Genomic DNA, 20347 nt, shown 5'->3' on the forward strand with positions numbered 1-20347 from the left:
TTGCTTATGTTATGATCTTGGAAAAAGGACAAGGATGGAGCTGTCATTTTCCAGCGGAGATGGGGAAGGCTGCCTCTGGTCTCTTTCCAGTAACAACAGGAAATTTTCACAGATGACTTCTTTGTTCCTTTCATAGTTCACCAGATGAGCTAGAGGGACCTAGTGGGAAACTGAGGCTCCAAAAAGGCAAGTGTCTTAGTCAGAGTTCTCTAGGGAAACAAAACCAACAGGAGATAGTTGTGAATAGTATGAGACTTTATAAAAGTGTTTCATGCAACTGTGGGGCTGTACAAGTCCAAATCCTCTAAGGCTGGTTGCAAGCTGGCAGCTCTGATGAAGGGTTTCAGTGAATTCCCCAGGAGAAGCTGGCTGCTGAAGTAGGAACACAATTCTCTCTTCTGACTGCTGAAGTCATCATCCCCCTGAAAGCCTTCAAGTGATTAGGTTAAACATCACTCACAAGGGAGACACTCCCCTAGCCGACTGCAGATGCAATCAGTGTGCTGATGGTTTAAGTCCACAAAATGTCCTCGCAGCAACAAGTAGGCCAGTGCTTGCCTGACCAGACAACCCGGCACCATCACTTGGGCAAGTTGACACATGAACCCCACCTTCACAGCAAAGTTACCCGCCAAAAGTCACATGGCAAAGCCGTGCATGGCCAAGGACTTGAACTTCTGAGCCCAAGATCGGGACCCTTCCCCCATGCATGGGATGGGGGATGACAGAGCGGGAGCTGCACAGGACCTCGTGACTCCTGGAGATCCTTAGACAGCCATACCCTGGAGTGACTCTGTGGTTCATGTCTGAAATAGCTTCTTCATGAAGAGGCACAACAAGGTGGGGGTGATTTCCAGGCTCCCAACATCACCCCAGTCCACCTCCCTCTATGCAGCCTTGGTCAAAGCCACCAGCAGTGCCCCTGTCTCCTGGACGGTGCTCCAAGTCCCTAACTGTCTCTACTTCTGCCCTCCTGCCACCCCCAGTCCCACCAAGCCCGAGGCTTGTTCCCAATACAGCTGCAGAGTGACCATGATAGCAGCATGGAACAGGACAACAGGCTGTGGTCCCTGGTCTTCTGTCCAGCTCCAAAAGAGTTAATGCACAGCTGCAAACTTCATGAGCAAAAATTTCCCCTAAGGCCCTGAAACCTCCCCAAACTCATAAAATCATAGGCTTGAAGCAGATACTTAGTGACTGAAAGCATAGGGTCATAAAGACTGTTAAACATCTACTCAAAGACAAATTTTGGCTATGTGATGGAATTCCACAAGCATCAATAGCTATCTCCTCCCAGAACAAAGAAGATACAAAGGTCATGATGAAAAATCACTGAAAAGACCTCCCTGTGTAACAAGCTAATTCACTCCATTCCAAGCGTGTCTCTACCTTGAGCATGTCCGCGTTAATTTCTTAGCGTGTGTTCTCTTTTTACTACTTAGTCCTACTGGCCTTCTCTTGTCTCTGAATCCTTTTGTGACAAGAGCCTCGAACCTGGAATGGGGCTCAGCTGGCTCTGGTGTCAGCAGGGCTCCAGTTACACTGTAACGCCTGACCCCAAACATTGCTGTACTCTGCTCTCCAGGGGCTCCTCCTTCCTTTGAGGCAACCCCACCCTGACGTCAGCTCTTTCGATGCTCTGGGCACTCTCTAGCCATGGGACCTTTGCTCTAGTGGCTCCCGCTGCTATCATCCCTGATGCCCACAGAGCCCCCCCATGCCCACCCTGCAGCTCCTAGAAGCCTTTATTCAACGATCATCTTTCCACCACCCTCTTTAAAATTGCACACCCTGCCACACCCTAGCATCCTCACCAACTTTGTGCGCTTTGTACTCCTCCGTGGGCCTGATCACCAGCTACCACACTATAAGCTTTAGGTGGACAGGAAGTTTACACACAGTATTATTTGACTCCCCAGATACAGTGTCTGTTCCATGGGGCAGGGGTCTCCTTGATCTCTCCCAGGCCCCCAGAAACATATCAGGCCCCCAATGGGTACCCACTAAATCCTTGTCAAACTCATGGAGTAGGAGGCAGGGGCAAAGTGCCCTTTGGAGAGTGCAGTGTTATGGCCCAGTGTGCAGGGAACCCTAACAGCTGGTGAATAAGCTGGGAGGCTGCCTGGAGAAGAGGGCTTGGGATTCAGACTCACATAGAGCACCCCTGAATCCTGGCTGCCTGGCGCCTATGGCTGCTCCGGAGTCTCCAGTTGTGGGACCTGGGGCAGACCCCAGCCTCTGAAAACCAGCCTTCTCTTCTGCCAGCCAATGTTCCTTGTGAGCTGCTGTGGGGCTGACTGAGCAGATGAGGGGCGCTAGGCTAAATGCCAGCTTCTGTGAGCCCGGCACTGAGGGCTTCCTGGCTAACACCTGTGACAAGTGGGTGAGGTTGGCCCTGTTACTCCCAACCCTTTAGATGGGGAAACTGAGGCCCAGACAGGCTAGGTGACTTACTCAAGGTCACACAACTATTAAGTGGACCAAGATTCTAACCTCTCAGGAGCCCAGTCTCTCTGAAGCAACCTATTCCTTCGCTCAGTCAATAAATGGCGCTTTTAGTAGGTTTTAGGCCTAAAGAGTCATGGTTTTACTAGTAAAGCGCTCAGCAAATAGTGGCTAATGGAAAAAGAATGTAGTGATAGAAAACAGGAAGCTCTAGGTAAAGAAGGGAGGGAGGTAGAGAAGGAAGAAAGGAGGAAGGAAGGGAAGGAACGGGTCAGGGAGGGGAGAAGGAGGGAGAAAGGATTTACAAGAAATGCCCCAGAACTGGCATTTTTCACTTGAAGACAAAATAGATGAGCATCGACATACACCCCTCTGCAGACAGCACCCTACCCCTCTGCAGACAGCACCCTACCCCTCTGCAGACAGCACCCTACCCCACCCCCGTGAAAGGGGTCAGTGGTCCTCAGGCCCCGAAGAAACCCCACCTACTGGGGAGACGATGCCCCACCACAGCAGAAATGGGCCAAAGCCTCAGAACTCTGGAACCCTGGGCCAACAGCCCCCTCTGCCCTCCCACCCCCACCACCATCTCGCTTGGGCCCCAGGGGGCTCTCTCGGCCCTTTGTTCCTGATTGCGTTAGTCCCCCAGGGAGCCAGGACCTGGGTCATCCCCCGTGAGCCTCTCCCTCTGCTCCCCTCTCCCCACTGTCCCCCAACTGCACTCTCAGCGGCTTAAGTCAACCACCAGCAAAACTAGCAGACCCTGAGACAACACTTGGCCCTCCCTGTCATGGTTTCCTGGGGCTGCAGATCAAATGCCCACAGTCTCAGCTTAAACAGAATTATGTTCTCTCCTAGTTCTGGAGGCCAGAAGTCCAGAATCAGGGAAATGGGCAGGCTGGGTTCCCTCCAGAGGCTTACAGGGCTCCTAGGCTCTTCGGATCCTGACGGTTCCTTGGCTATGGCCCATTGCTCTGGTCTCTGCCTACATCTTCACACAACTCCTTTCTCCCATTGGATCTAGGACCCTTCCGGGTCATCCAGAACGATCTCATCACGGGACCCTTCACTTGGTCACATCTGCAAAGACACTTTTTCCAAATAAGGTCACGTTCCCTGGTTGCAGGGGTTAGGAATGGGGGACCCCCATCCAACCTACAATATTCACCTTTGCCTCCTAACTGCCCCTGAGAACCAGCTAGCCCTGGGGGTCCAGCCCGAGGGTAGCTGTTTCTTCTCCCATGCCCTTCTGGCCGCAGAGGCCTCCTTTTCCCTCATTGTCACCTCCAGATTCTCCCTCCTTTCTCCCTAAACGCCCCCTCTCCCAATCTCACGCTTTCATAATTTATTCCCTTGTCACAGCCCGGCCCCTGGCTCCACCACACACCTCACCACCAATCCCCACAGCCACTGCACCATCTCAGGACAACATGCCCAAATAGCAAGGTTGGCCCTTTTACTCCCCTCCTCCCAGGTCTCCCCTCCAGGGCCCCAACTCCAACATCCCCTGACGCTTCATTCTGCATATCTGAAGTCAAGTAAGTCTTGAAAACACCAAAATGAGTGGTCTGTGCCCCATCCCGTTCTGACCAAGAGAACATGCACATGGCTGGCAGGGGCAGGCAGCGTGGACAGCTGGGCCAAGTCTCCTTAAACAGGGATGCCAAGGTTGCAAACCACGCTGTGGGGGTGTCCACACACACACGCACACACACACAGGAGGGCTTTAAATGGACGAGGTGAGCTCAGGGCAGACGCAGAGCACCATTTCAGGGGAGGAAACAAAGCCAGATTTTCCTACTCAGGAGCCAAAATCAAACACCCACCTTGGACAAAATCCAGAGGAGAAACAGACTGAACTCCAAATCATGGGGAGACAGGTCACAGAGTCACTCCCAAAGCATCCCACATAAGTGTATATCATTGTGCAAACACCACGATGTGATTTTTTGAAGAAAACGATGGAGAGAAACCGGAAGTAAATATGCTGACCCACCAGAACGGACAAACTGCAGACCGAGTTGCCCAAGCGTGAGTGCAATGAAAAGATGCCGTGGCAACCACGTACACAGATGGTATCCAAACGAGAAAGTGGAAAGAGGGAGGGCAGCATCACATGCAGAAGACAGACCCAGAGCCCAACCCAAAGCAAAAGTAGCCGAGGAATGGAAGGAAAGTGCTCACAATCCTATCACACTATAGAACAACTTACAACTTGAATTCCACAAAACAAAGTCTCACAGGTTAAATAAGACAACAAATGAGATGAAAAGGGACATTTCAGACCTAAGGAAACAAACAAAGGATGAAAACATCCTGGTGGGTCTAATAAATTAGAAACAGCAAAGAGCTCCTCATCCTTCATGGCGTTGCTCAAACATCACCTTCTCAGTGAGATCTCCCCACGCATGCCCCCCCCCCATCTCTCTCCTACTTTCTTCTGCCTGCAGCCTTTACCAACTTCTCACATGTTCTATGGTGTTTTTTGTTGTTGTTGTTTGTCGTCTCCCCTCCCCTTCCAATTTCCAGAAGGAAGACTTTTGTCTCTCTTGTTCATTGCTGTTTCCCCCAAAACCAAGAAAGATGGTTGGTAAACAGTAGGCACTCAATAAATGCTGAGAAGGAATGAAGAAGCAAAATAGACACAAATGAGCAAAAACCTTGAGATCATCACAGTAATGGCAGATGAAAAAGACAGAAAAAAAGAATTCCGGAAAAGCGAATGAACATGGAAGGCAATGCAACACAAGAACAATTGGTGCTGCTAGAGAATACATGGTAACATATAACATAAGAGGGATTCCTTGAAAGACGAGAGAACTGAGTCCAAAATTCGAAAGAGGGTGGGCTACGGTGGCTCAGGAGGCAAGAATGCTCGCCTGCCATGCCAGAGGACCCGGGTTCGATTCCTACCCATGTAAAAAAATAAAAATTAAAAAAAAAAATTCGAAAGAACACTCCTTGTTTCAGAAAACTCTGGTAGAGAATGCTCCACACTTGTTTCTTGGCAAAGCTATGAATTTCAAGGATACAGAATCCTCCACGTGTTTCGGTTGAAAAGGAAAAGTGATTCCAAGGAAGAAAGGAATTTCCCACCTGAGGCTTCTCCCCAGCAGCACTCCACTTGATAAGGCCATGAGCACCAGGTTTTGAAGGAAAGACAATCTGACTTCAGAATAATATTCTCATACAGGTGCTGTTTGTAAAAACAGGCAACTGGCAGAAAGAACTTAGGACACTTGCACCTATGAGCTCCTCTGGGGAAGAAAATATAAATCCATTACATAGGACTCCAGGCAGTTAAAGAACTGATGACTGTCCAATCAATTTAAATATATAACTAATAATAAACAATTCTAGGAACTGCGATGACAGAAAAGAATATAAATGTTATAAACTGGGATAATATCAGTATATAAATAATAACATAACTATGAAAATCGTGAGCTGAAGGGAGGGGAGGTGTTATACTGATACACTTACATTTCATCACAAAGAGCTAACAAATACTATCTAAAATTGGCACCTGTGGGTAAATAGATACTATCATCGTTCCAATCTTTTAATATCTTCCAGAAGCTCTTTTTTAAATCATAAGGGAACCTTTTTTAAGAAATCATTTATTTGAAATTTAACCATTCCTTCAGTTTCACTTCAGTTTGTCTTAATTTTATGTGAATGTAAAAATTAAATCTAATGTCCTTGTTCAAAATACTCTAAAGTGAGATACCATCTTCATAAAAGTCTCCCTATTCATTTTCTAGAATGATGTTCAACTAATATTGAGGACGATTACTTTGGGGCGGTGCATTGGGGTGCTTTGTACACCTTTATATGTCCCTGCTCTGTCTGCTGCTTCTTTGATGAGGACTGTGTTTGTGTGGACTGTGCACAAGTACTGCAGATCTTTCCCTTGGGAACACGGTAGGCTCACCTTCCCTGCCCCTCACCCTTAAGTATGTCATGTGGCTTGTTCTGTCTGCAGAATGTGAGAAAATGAATGCTGTCACTTCAGAGGAGAGACAAAAAAAAGTTACAATATTTTGGGGCTTGTTTGTTACTGCAGCACGACCTGGATTGTTCTGACTGATACAATGAGCATGTACTGTTTTATAAAAATAACAAAGGAGGAAGGAAGAAGGGAGGAAGATAGAGAGGGTAGGAAGGAGGGAGGGAGGAGAAAAGTGAGAAGAGAATTAAAACTAAATATGCCAAAATATTACTGTGACTGATTCTGTGACATAGAAACACGCACCTTTGTTAGTCCTTTGAATTGTCTCTATTTTCTTTTTATTAAAGGGTAGTTCAGTGGTAGAATTCTCACCTGCCATGCAGGAAACCTGGGTCCAATTCCTGAATCATGCACTTCCCCAAAAAACAAACAAACAAGCAAACAAACAAAACAAACAAAAATTCAACAAATGGTGCAGCAATAACTGGGATACTCACATGGAAAAAGAAGGAATTGGGACTGCCCCACCATACAGCATATTAAAAAAAAGCGTTGGTGAGATAAACCGTCACAGCTGAGCGGCGCCTCCCTCCTCGGCACATAGTTCTCATGCTCTACACACTATAAACCACAAGCCGCCCCCACCCAGAGCTCCTGCGGGGCCTGCAGACACTCAGCACAAGTGAGATCCTCGATCCGGCAGAGAGGCCAGAAGGAGCTCTGGGATTGAGTAAAAGACCCTGGAAGACAGAACTTCCAGTCACATGCCCATATGCTGAACCGTGGGGGCCCAGAACCTCGTTTTGCAGATGACATATCCCAGGCCAGTCTGATGGGCTGCTGTGCGGTTTCAGGGCAAAGCAGAGGTGGAGAACAAACGCAGGCTCAGGTCCGTCTGCTTCCTGGGCCCATGACGGGAACTTGCCGGGAGAATGGGTGAAGGGGCCGCATCTCTGGGGAGTGAAGGGTCTTCAAACCCCCAGACCCAGGGCCTCCACTTGGCCCGAACCTGGCTGTGGGTTCTGGGTGGGATGGGGGCCACTGGCCTGGGCGGGCATGGGGCCAGGGCTGCAGTGTCGTCAGGTGTTTGAGTCGGGGTTCCCCAGGGGACAGAGCCAACAGGAGATACATATAGTGTAAATATTATGAGGTTTATCATAGGAATTGGCTCACATTACTGTGGGGATGGGCAAGTCCAAATTCCGTAGGACATGCTGCAAGCTGGGAATGCCAATGAAGATTTTTGATGAATTCCAGGGAGAAGCTGACAGCCGAAGTGGGGATGGAAATTCTCCCTTCTGACTGCTGACGTCACCTCTTCCTCTTTTAAGGTCTTCAGCTGACTGGATGAGACTCTTCTCGTTGCTGAAGACAATCTCCTCCACTGACTGTAGATGTCATCCCCCACCAACACAACCAACTTCCTGCGGGTGTAAGTCCATGAGATGTCCTCACAGCGACCATCAGGCCAGGGCTTGCTTGACCAACGAGTAGGCACCATCATGTGGCCAAGATGGCACATGAGCTTCACCATCACCCCAGGTGCAGCCAGGCAGTCAGTCCCCCCACAGGTGGGGACAAGGAAGGCCACCAGAGGGCTGGCCCATGGGGAGGGACCCTCAGGCTAACAGCTGGCCTGGCACTGTCCTCAGGAAGAGCCTGCTCAGGAGAAGTCACCCATGGTGAGAGGGGGCCTCCATCCCGCCCTCGTGGAAGCTGCAGAGATGGCTAAGGAGGAAGACAGAGGCTCAGCCCGAGCAAGCAGGATCCACGGGGGTTTTAGGGCTCCAGAGGAGAACGCCTGGGGAGTCCGGGAGCAGCCGCCATTGCCACCCTCCCGGGCACTTCCTCGCTCCGCGGGGCTGGTGGGGGAACTGTCCACGCCTCACCACCACCTTCCATCACCTAGAACCTCTTCAGGGCCTGAGGCACACAGTGGCCAGAGAGAGACGGTGCTTGGAGGACATCATGGATCAGATGCAGCGGGAAGCCCCCTGTGGGTTAGTACAGGAGGAAGGCAGAGCGAGCTCCAGGATGAGCCAAGGAACCCGGACACCCGAGCGAAGGGAGACTGGGGGAAAGGCAAGTCCCATATGATCACCAGGAAGTGGGGGTCCCAAAGGCAAACCAGGGAGAGTTGCTGGGGGCAGCTGAGCCCTGGATCAGTCATTTCACCACAGTGGGGAAAGATGGGCTCCCCATGGTACAGACAAGGAAACTGAGGCTCAGAGAGAAGCAGAATCCCCCCGACCCCCAACGTCACTCAGCTGCAAGGGGCAGAGTGGGGGCCCGACCCCAGGCAGCAGGGGCGGTGGGGCAGAGGTGCCACAAACAGCACCCTCTCTGGGCAGCTGCTCCTCCTGGTGCCCCTTTGGTGACAACCGGGAAGTGGCCCCACCGTGTTAGTGGGGAAGGTCCTCACTGGATGGCACCGTTACCTGGCCCTCACCCTCGCTGCCTGCCCTGAGTGACCACCTGGCACAGGGTCACTCTCTGGGTCCCCAGAGGCTGCACACCCCGAGTCTCCACTTCCCGGTGTGGGAAGGAGCTGAGTAATTGAGCCCCTTCCCGAGCCTGCTGAGAGCAGGTGAGCCCACCGCAGCCAGGACGCTGGGGCTGCCCCGGGTGAGAACTACCCATCCCGAAACCGGGGACCCTCTCCTCAGACCCCTTCACACCCAAGAGGTCAACACTGTCCAGAGGCCTTGGCGATCAGTGGCCCCCTTTCTCATCCTGCGGCAGGCGGACCCCCACCCCAGCCCAGCCCTGTCCCCACAGCCTGGAGACACGGGGACCCCCCGGCCTCCTCGCAGCCCCTCCAGTGTTCCACCTCCCACCCCAGGTAACAAGACCCCCTAACTGCCCCTCTGGGGCCACATCTGCTGGCATTCCAGGGCTAAAACTATCTAGCCAGGGCAGGGAGCCCAGTGTGTGCAGCAAAGCCGCCTGTCCGGCCCACCATTCCCTTCCGTGGAGGAGAGACGCTGATGGGGAAGAAATGGAGCAGCAGGGCATGGCCGGGCAGCCAGCTCTGGGGGGAAGGGGGGAGGGGCGATGTGGGTCTGTCCTGGCCCCAGACAAAGCCCACCAGGCGGGGCAGAGTTCCCGCCTGCTTTGGGTCAAGAGAGCAGCTAATCCCACCTGGTTTCTCGGATGGGGGCTGGGGGAGGTCTGCCGTCCGTCGGGACCCACTACTCCTCACTCACTGGGCTTGGGGGTCGGCGCTGAGCGTGGCACCCCGCTTCAGCCACCACGACCTTGCAAAGTGGTTACTGTTTCCCCACTTGTCAGAGGGAAACTGAGGCTCAGGGAGGGGGAAAAGGCTCACTGTAGTTGTCTGAATTATGCCCTCCCCCAAAAAAATCATAATCCCCAGTAACTGTAGATGTGACCTTATTTCGAAATTGGATTTTGCAGGTGTGATTAAGTTAAAATGAGGTCCTATTGCCAAAAGGGGGAAAAGTGTAATAAAATAAGGAAGGCATCAGTGTCCAAGAGAGACCAATCAGAGTCAAGAGACCATTCTGGAGGCTGCTCTGAAGCAAGCTTCAGCTAGACAGTGTTAACTGCCACGGCCTGCTAAACCCCAACCAGCATCACTCCTGTTGACTCTTAAGAACACCTAGGGCTCAAACTGAGACTCTATAAAGGTTTCCCTGCAACTTATAATTTCCAGAGGGTTCCTAGGTCAGATAAATTCTAAAACCCAAAAGAACCAGCCTCTCCAAGATTATCAACTTCTTACATCCCCCTCTCCTTTAGTGTGGGCACCCCTTCTCAACATGCAAAAGTCAGAAGGAACATTGCCCAAAAATCCCTATAGATTGGGAGAAGGATTAAAGGAGAAGGAGGAGGTGTAACAGAGAAATTGGAATTCGACAAACGAGTACGACTGCTGAATCACTGTATTAATATTCCTTCTAGCCTCCAGCGCTTTGGAGCAGCTGGAAGGAAAAGTCTGAGATGGTGGAATGGGAGCCCATGACAGACTCTGGGATCTGTTCTGTAACTGCTTGTTAAAGTGTGCCTTGAAAAGTATTGCTTGCTTCTTTCCTTGCTCTGTATATATGTTATATTTTACAATTTTAAAAGTTTTTAAAAAATGAAGTCGTTCAGGATTTGGGTAGAGGGTGGAGTCTAAATCCAGCAATTGGTGTCCTTACAAGTCAACGGAGGGGGAGGTTTGGACATGGAGACCCAGGAACAAGGAGGTGGAGCTGGAATTGTGCCCAGGATCTCCTGGAGGGGGCAGGGAACAGATTCTCCCCTAGAGAGTTCCGAGGGAGCTCAGCCCTGCCGGCATCTCCGTTCTGGACTTCCAACCCCAGAACTGTGTGAGAATAAAGCCTTGCGGTTCTAAGCCACCTGGTTTCTGACAATGTCCAGCAACCACAGGATGGTACAGCTACTAAGAGAGGGAACCAGGAGGCCAGCCCAGGTGGAGGCTGGGGCGTGGGGCTTGGGGCTTGGCAGGTTCAGTAAGAGCTACTGCCCCCGAGCCTGTGGCTCACCCGTGTATTCATCTCCTGTTGCTGCCATAACAAAGTGGGTTTCTTACGGACCTGGAGGTTAGAAGTCCGAACCAGCCTCACCCACCTAGTCAAGGTGTGGGCAGGGCAGGTGCCCACTGGGGGCTGCAGAGCAGATGCTCCTGCCTGGTTCAGCTTCTGGAGGCACCTGCATGCCTGGGCTTTTGCCATCACTTGGCCTTTGGCTCCTCTGTCCCTCCCCCTCCCTCTTCCTTCTCATAGGGACCCTGGGCCTGCTGGATAACCCAGTAAAATCTGCCCTCTGCAAACTCCCCTCTGTCTCAGAAGGTGACATATTCACGGGTTCCAGGGAGTGGGGTGTGGATGTCTTTGGGGACCATTAGCCTCCCACACCCACCGGGGCAGGAGGGGGAGCAGCTTTACCCCATGTGAGGATGGAGGGTACAGGCTCCTGTAACATCAGCTCACTCAACCCTCCCCATACCTTGAGGCAAATGCTCCTACTACCCCCGTGTAACAATGAGGAAACTGAGGCACAACTTGGTACAGGATATGAGTCACCCTGGCCAGGGATGGAGCTAGACTGCAGTGCAAACCCTCAGGCCAGCAGAGCGCCCCATCCCTGCAGGAGGCAGCCTGCCCCATCATGGGGTCGGGGTGGGGAGGTGGCCACTGGCCCACACAGAGCTCGGTTCTCACAGAGGCTGGCCGTGAAGGCACAGTGACTCTGTCCACAGCAGGTGGGGCCGGTTTTCAGGCGCTAAATTGGGGATGAGAACAGGGCCTGCTCCCAGGCAGTTGAGGAAAGAAGCAGATAACTGGCTCCGACAGCCGAGCCCAGGGCCAGGCACAAATGCTCAGCTCAGTAAATATTTAGACTAAATACTAAGTATTTTTTATGCTGGGGTGGCTCCAAGGGAAACCAGCCTGTGCAGGGGAAGGGAGCTGGGCCATGCCCCTGACAACCGGTTTTCCATCCACGTGGGGTCAGCTGGGTGACTTCTGTGCTCCTCCTCTTTTCTAGGAGAACTTGCTTAGGCAGAGGCAGCTGCGAGTGTCCTCTCTTACCGTGAGGTTCTCCAAGTCTTAAAGTCACCTTTAGGGAGCACCGTCAGCTTTCTAAAGTGGGGGAGCTGTCCCCCTGGTCTCCCCCCACACCCTGAGGCTCGGCCCCTCCCCAGTGCCCCCTACCCCACCAAGCCCAAGCCAGGAAGCAGGGACCCCAGAGGCGGCCCAGGCACTGTCAGGAGGGGTCTGGCGTGCCTGCCTCCGAGGCTTCCCCCAGAACCAGCTGCACCCCGGGATCTCAGCTCTGATGTCCCACTGGCCCTGACAGGGGCAGGGGTATGCTCTTCTCCAGGCTGCTGGTCCCTCCCACTGTGGCTTCGGTGACCCTGCAGCCCCTCCATCTCCAGCCTAATGGGGAACAATGATTGCCGCATAAAATATTCACGGCCGGCCAAGCCTGAAACAGAGCTGAAAGGAAAGGGGGGATATTTTTATCCCAAACAAAAGCCAGATGCTGTGACCTAAAGCCATGAGGTTGGCTGCTTGGAGCTGCGCTGCAGCACCCCCCCCCCACCCACCTCCATCCCCAGGAGGCCTTCAGGGGTTCAGGGGGGCCTCGGGGGAGCCGCGTGCTCAGCAGGCTGTGTGTGACCTGACACTTCGCCATCAGCTTGAAATCCTCCATAAACTTTGAACAAGGGACCCCACACTTTTACTTTCACTGTACCCCACAAATCAGGAGAGGTCCTGGCTGTCAGGGAAGGTGCTGGAGGTCCAGCTCTGGATGCTTGAGCGCTGTCCTCTCAGACCCGGCCAAGGTGAGGGCGACCCCTGCCCCTTCCGTCCCCTCATTTCATCCTCTAAGCAACCCCAGAGGTGCACTCCCCGGCCACCGACTAGCGACTGCCCCTCACAGGGTGCTGTCCGTGAGGTGACCCTCCAACACCCCCGGAGGGGAGGCGGCTGATGTTAGGAAAAGGAGAATAGAGAGGATGCCCCAGATTCTGGACTCCGCCCCTGGAAGGATGGTTTGGGGGTTGGTGGGTGCATCATGGTGGCTGGGAGTTCACTTACGATCATCAAGTAGGGACCCCGAGTTGACAGGTGGATGTTTGAGTTTCACATGCAGCGGCGAGGTCTGCCTAGAGGTGAGTCCAGGCTGCCCCAGGCCTGGGGTCCTTAGGCCAGGAGGCGGGCAGGGATGTCCCCACGAGAGGGTGAGCAGGGGGGGAGAAGGGGTACAGAGGCTGGGCCTGGGGGAGCCGACAGCAGAGGTCACAGAGATGTGGGGGAGCACCTGGCAGTGGGGACAGCAAGGGCAGTGAGTTGTGCCATCTGGTTGTTTTCTTGTTGTTGTCTTTGTGTGCTGTAGGTGGGGGTCACGTTTCATTCCTTTTCCACGTGCGTATCCCCTCATTGCAGCACTATCCACTGAATTTTCGTTTCGTTTGGTCTTTTTCATTTGTATATTTGGAAAATGCATGGGCTGGGAATCGAACCCGGGTCTCCTGTATGGTAGGCAAGAATTCTACCACCGCCGCCTGGGGTTTTACGAGGCAGAGCCGGGGGACTTAGGGAGAGGAAAGGACGATGGTAAGGAAGCAGCCAGTTAAGCATGAGGATACCGTCCCAGCTCCAGACCCGGGGATGAGGGTGGGGGCAGGAAGAGCCCTTTCTTAGAGGGCCCCAGGGGGCTCGGGGTCTTCGGTGGGGGCCAGGCCTCAACACAAGCTGGTGGAGGGAACAGTCAGAGAGGACGCGCTGCTTGAGGGTTTTGCTGATGAAATGTTGGTTGGATTAGAGGATGGAAGGGTGAGTAGACGGATGGGTGGGTGATGGGATGACGGGTTGCGTGAATGAATGAATGAATGACAAAGAAAGAACAAAATGGGGAAAAGAGCCACCCCAGCCCCCACCCTATTATTCACCCCCTGCAAAGGCCCCCCCAGATGGGCCTGCAGTGCAAACCATCTGCGCTGGAATTTGTGCTCCTATTTTTCTGATTGTTTCCACCCCCCCCCCCCGCCACTCTTGCTCACAGCTTCTCCTAGGAGACCACCGAATTATGACACAAATGTCACACTGTTCCGTTGGTGGACGCAGTCACAGCGCCTGTCTGTACTTATCTGCCGAGCCGAAACTCTGCGCTCTGCCTAGTGCACCCGCCTTCCTGTCGGGGCGTTGATTGCACGCCCTGACACTGAGCGGGTAGCAGCTAGCAGCAAGGAAAGCTAGATCTGAGCTTGTTTGTGACACTGACACCCGGCCGCCTTGAACGCACTGGTAATCTCTGGTCTGCAGAAGGAGGAGGAGAGCAACGGGGCAGGGGCCTGCGGGGGGGGGGTGGGAGGCGGGGTATTGGCAGAGCCACGGAAGCTTCTGGCGGGCAACGACAAACCCCAGCCACCACCTGAGCGTCATCTGTGTTGCCATTTCTCTCACTGAAACAGCACTTTGTGATTTCAAATACACTTTTACATTTATTTCCTAACTTGATCCCAGACAGGACAGTATGTGGCAGGGGTGCAGCGGCACCAGGGGGTTGGGGGATCTGCCAGGGTGCTCTTTTGCATGACATCCTGGAGACCCCCAGAGGGGTGCAAGGAAAAGGGGTGGCCAGCCCGGCATGACCAGTGGGCAGCGCGAGGGACAGCGTGGAGGCGGCAACAGCAGGTTCCAGGCTGCATCCCCTGCCCCCCCCAACGCAGGCTTTCCTCTCCAGCCACCCGAGGGGTGCACACGGCCCAGGCCTGGGCTGCACTTTGGGGGGTTCCTGATATTAACAACCCCAGATGACCCCCCAGAACAGAGCTCCAGGGACTCTTTTAATGCCCCACTTAGATGAAAAAACTGAGGCTGGGGGTGTTTCTTGACCCCCCCTTGGCTTCTGACCCCAAGGAAAGGGCGTGAGGTGTCTTACTCCCACACCCAGAGGGAAGCGCAGCGGCCATCAACAGCAGGCGCTGATCTGCAGTACTCGGACTGGTGCCCAGTGGGCAGCCCCAGGGACCTCCCCTGCCTCAGCCCCACAGCGGGGATCCCTTGGCATTGGGGTGCCAACAGCTGCGGCAGCAGAGTGGTGGGCACCCCTTCCCTCCCCCAGCCCCTGGCTCGACCCCCTAGGCTGGCCTGTCCTGGGGCTTGGTCAGTCCGCTTGTGCACTGAGCGCCCGGTGCTGGGGGTGGCTGGGGCAGCCAGGAGGGTCCATCCCAGGAAGGGTGCCTCGGGTCCTGGGGTGCTCCCACCACCTTGACCAGGTCTTCCCTCCGCCATGGAGCAAGAGGGCCAGTTCTGGGCGCACAGGACCCCATCCGCCCAGGCAGGGAGACCCAGGGGAGCAGCTTGGGATTGTAGCTGGGTGAGGGGTGGGAGGTGGGGGAAAGAGAGTGAAAGGAGGGAAGAAAAGAAGGGAGGAGGGGAGGGAGGAGAAGGCAGGGGGTGCGGGGACATAAATGAAGGAAGGGACAGGAGCGACCAGGGACGGCGGCACTGGGGAAGGAGGCCCCGCCGTGTGCCTATTCAATCTCTTCACCCCAAAAGGCCGAAAGGGTTACTCCTTTTTGCAGTGAGGAAGCTGAGGTTCGGGAAGTTAAGTGCCTTGCCCAGGTCGAGAGCCCGTGACCCAGGGCTGAGCGACACTCTCCCACTCCTGAACCCTCTGTGACCTCCCTCCATCTGCCCTGCGGGGCCCTTCTGGGGCTTCCATCTCTCCTGACTTAGAGAGATGGAAGCCCTTCCATCTTCCATGTCTCTGTGCTTAGAGAGCACATCCCTGGCTATGGGGTGCACCCCAGCAGGCCCTACGCCCGGCCTCTCCGGGGTCACAGAAACAACCAGCAGGTTCTCCCTTCGAAGCAGGTGGCACCTCTGGGTCACCAGGTTGCAAAGACTCTGAAAGCCCTTCCCTACTCCCAGCCTCAGTTTCCCCACCCCTAGGATGAGATCATTATGGAACCGATGAGTCAGCGCCTGTGGCAGTCCGCTGAGAATTGCCAGGTGCCGGACAGGTGTCAGGCAGGTGTGGGGGGCTGTCAGGCAGTTGCCACGGTGACAGAGCAGCGCGTTCAGCAGGTAAAGACTAGTGGCCCCGTGGGGAAGCTGGCCAGTCACATCTGCCATTGAAGACTCACGTGGCCACAGTGGAGAGGTGGGTGAGTGGATGTGGGCCGAGGGACCCCACTGCTCTCAGCCCCATGGCTGCCCTGTCCAGAGAGATGGCCCTTTAGATCACAGGAAGACCAACTTCTTCCAGAAACTTCCCCAGGGCCAATGCTCCTCCTGTTTCCTGAGTTCACTTTAGATTCAGATGCTGCCCACCCCCCACACCCCTGCCTCCTCCGTATGTGGGTTACGGAAACTCTGGGCCCCAGGTAACTCAGAGCTGGCCCCGGTCCCCAAGGTGCTCACGGCTGCCAGGTGGAAGGAAATGGTCCCATAGAGTGGGGTCAGGCTGGGAACAGCTTCTTCCGACGGAAACTTCCAGATTCTCAGACGATGACTAATAACTCCTAAGAGTGAGACATTTCTCTGCTGCCAAACACACTCACCCCAAAACCATGCAGGACCCTCCCCCGGCTCCTCAGCTGCAAGTGGGGATAAGGATTTGTGTTGCGTTGCAGTGGAAGGATGCGGGGGCCAGGCCAGGACCAGGGTGCCTTGGACAGCTCCCTGCCCGACCTGTAGGCTCAGCCCAGGGGAACCCCTCAAGGCTGCAGGGGAGGCTGCTGCCCCACCTTCCACGTGCCAGGCCTGTTAAGCAACAGGCTGGTCCCCACCGTGGAGGGGACATAATTGCTCAGACAGGCCCAAAGATGCGGACACTTGGCAAGCAGGATGCCAAAGGCCATTGAAAATCACCAGGATGGTAAGGCAGGAATCCTCCACCTCTGAGCAGCAGGACCCAAAAGAGCTAGTGCGGTGAGGAGAGAAGAGGAGGAGAAGGAGGAGGAGGAGGAAAAGAAGGAGAGAAGGAGGAGGAAGAAAAGAAAACATGGATTCCAGGAACCCCATATTTCCAAAGAGGCAGGTTTTGGACACTCAGCCCCACTCCCTTCTGAGGGTGAAGGGATGGGAGAGGGTAAAGAGCCTGAGAGGGAATTTCTTGGGCTGCCTGTTGAATCCTGCAGGAACTGCCCCCTGTTCCAGTGCTGGGGGAGTGGAGGGGTCCTGGGCCTGGACCTTCACCTGCTGAGTGAGTCCCCAGCAGGCCAGGGCACAGCCAGTGCAAAGGTCCTGGGGTGGCCCAGCGCGTGGCCTGCCTGGAACAGTGCAGTGGGGGAGGGGAAGGGGAGAGGACTCCCGGGGTCAGACCAGGAAGCTCTTGCAGGCCACTGGGGAAATGTGGGCTTTTCCTCTGAGCTGGGGAGGACCCAACAAGCTTCCAGGTGTCTCATCTTCCAACAGGCTTGCTCTCCCAGCTTGGAGAAGAGCCTGGGGTTTAAGGGCAGAGGGAGCAGACAGCCCAGTGAGGAGGGGCTGCTGTAATGGTGTGTGTTGTAAAGTGCAGAGCAGGGGCTGGACTGGGGTGTGTGTAAGAAGACAGGGCCCATGGAGCTTGGGGACATTGGCCATGGGCTGAGGACACCAAGGCTCAGGAAGGGGGCCTGGCCCCCCAAGCAGCAGGGCAGCCCACCCTCTGGCCCTGTATGTGGGTTTCCAAGTGAAAGGAACCCCAGCCACGATCCCTGCCAAAGGCAAGCATGCTCCAGGAGGCCCCACCTCCAGATCATGTTTTAATTACTTGGAAATGATCATCTCTGTGACTTCCAATGTCCTGAGAATTTGAGCCCTGCCTTTGGTGGAAAAACACCAAGCAGCACATGGTGATGACAAAGGGCAGGTAGGGAGAGGGTATACCCCTTCTGGGGCGCTTGGGCTTAACCAGCACAGAGGGCTAGGGGGTCTCCAGCAACCCCTGTTCCAGCTGCCGGCTGCATTTAGCCCCCTTTTCAGTGCAGTGCGAAATGAAATAGGCCAGTACATTTGTGTCCTCAGTTCTTCACTGAGCTTCTACTTCAGGCACGAGACCACCCCAGGCATGTTGGTGGGCTGAGCCAAACCCCCACCCCAGGCCTTGAGGAGCTTGCAGACCAGCAGGGAAGACAACAAAAGCCACATGTTCCCACAGAACACACAGCCAGGAGAGTGCTGCACAGATAGAGCAGACCTTGGGGAGAACAACTTCAGACAGGCAGTCCAGGAGGGCTGCCCGAGAAGGAGGCCTCAAGGCTGAGACGTGAAGGGGGACGAGAACAAGCCATGCATTAACCAAGAACCAGTGGCCCTGCAACAGTCACGTGCAAAGGAACAGAACAGAAGGGAGGCAGGTGGCACTGGGGTGCAGGGACTCAGGGCGAACAAAGAGGGGCTGAGGCCCGAGACCTCCGCACAGCCAGAAGAACACCCACTTCTTAGCTCACAATTGTATAGGTCGGAACTCCAGGCAGAGTGTCAATCTGCTCAGGGTCTCAAAAATCCAGGGGTTGGTCAACTGCATTCTCATTTGGGACTCTCTTCCAAGCTCATCCACCTGTTGCAGAAATTCAGTCCCTTGCAGTTTAGGGCTGATGTTTTACCTTGTTGGTGATCAATTGAGAGCCTTGCTCAGTCCCAGGAGCCACCTGCTTCCTTGCCTCATGGCCCGCTCCATCTTCAAAGCTAGCAATGGAGAATCTCTCTTACATCAGCTCCGGCTCATGGTTCAGATCTCTCTCGGCGGTAGAGTCCAGTCCCTTGGAAGGGATCTCCTGATTAGGTCAGGCCCACCAAAGGTAATCTTACTGTTTTAAGGTCAATTTATTTGGGACCTTAACTACATTTACAAAATCCCTTTTCAGTTGCACCTAGATTCATACTTAACTGAATAATTGAGAGAAGGTGGGTGTCCACCAGGCAACAAGAATCTTGGAGTCCATTTCAGAATTCTGCCTAGCACCAACCCCCACCCTGCCCCAGCAACCCCCTACCTTCCTAACTGGCATTGAAGATATGAAAATAAGAGCCATATTTGATCACAGCATTTTTATTTCCCCATGGAACTTCCCTATTTTCTTTTGAGGGAGGAGAGTTAAAAAAAAAAAAGTCCTAACCCTCGGAATCCATGAAGCTCCAGGCAGCCAAGGGAAGTGTTTCCCACCCCAACGCAGCTTCAGGTCCATTCCAGTAGTTATTACACACACCCTGCAAAGCCTTCTGCAAGCTATAAAAACATAGGTCTCACATTTTTTAAATCATAACATTTTTATAGAGGTCGGTCTGTCTGCATTAGAAATCCCCATCATGCATATAAATTGTCAATTTTTATTGCCAATTGATCTCCAATAGTTGCATCAGAAGGAGCTGAAAAGGGTTACCATTATGAACAGACCACAATAGAAGGCTAAGGAAATTCCCTTTACGAGGAAGAGAAATGCTTTTTTCATTTCCACGGCCTCCGTTTTACAGCTTTAACCAGGAGCCCAAAGGAGACACTGAACCTAAAATCTCACCGATCCATTACAGCAGCTCCAGAAATAGGCAGATCAGAGAGATCCAAAGGACCCCAAAGGGTGACCGCCTTTTTCAGCAGACATAGAAATTTATTTCTGGAGTGATCTCACTTCCCAAGAAAGTGCACAAGATAAACAACAGAGGGTTCTATCCATCCCCAAACAGACAACATAGAAACCCGTATGGAACGAAACAGAAGTGACCTCCCAAGCCCATGGCCGAGACTGGCCATCAGCCCAACCAGACCTGCATCTGGGGGTCTGGTGACACAGCAGTGGGGGTCACTCATGCCAGGAGATAGCAGAATCCTCAAGGCAAACAGACAAAAATAAACATTAAAAGATAGCCAGATTCCCTGCTATCTGCTGCCCAGTGGAGAACCAGTCAGACCAGCTTCCCACCCTAGAAATACAAGAGCCAGGCACCAACCAGAGCCAGAAACAGCCAGAAACACACACACACATTGAGAGCCAGCAGGAGTTGCTTCGCTTATACTGGTGTGTGAGAACCTCCAGGAATGGAGGTGGTGCCAGGCCCAAAGAGCCGGGAGAGGCCCTGAGATGTGGGTCCACCAGGGGCCAGTTGGCATCTCAGTGGGACCTCCGACCAGAAAAAGAGGACATTTAGAGAAGCCACTTACTTCCAAAGAAGGTTTGCGAGCGAGTCCAGACTTACGAAGGTTGGTTTGCTAAATTCAAACAGACAAGAGTGCTTAAGGAGAAATGAGACACAAAATTAAGAAGCTTGCAGAGTCTGCAGTCCAGGGTGGGAAAATAGCAATTTTCTTCTACACTCAGCATGTCTGCACAGGTTGTCACCTATGCCCAGACACACAGCAAGGCAAAAGTCAGGCGGAGTGCAGGAGAGACAGCAACTTGAAGGCTCAGTGTGCCGTTTATTTGCGGACTCGGAGCGCATCAGGCTGACCCTCGCTGCCATTGCTGGGTGGTGGCGGTTTCCGGAG

This window comes from Tamandua tetradactyla, chromosome 7, assembly GCF_023851605.1.
Source record: "Tamandua tetradactyla isolate mTamTet1 chromosome 7, mTamTet1.pri, whole genome shotgun sequence".
Classification (NCBI taxonomy): domain Eukaryota; kingdom Metazoa; phylum Chordata; class Mammalia; order Pilosa; family Myrmecophagidae; genus Tamandua; species Tamandua tetradactyla.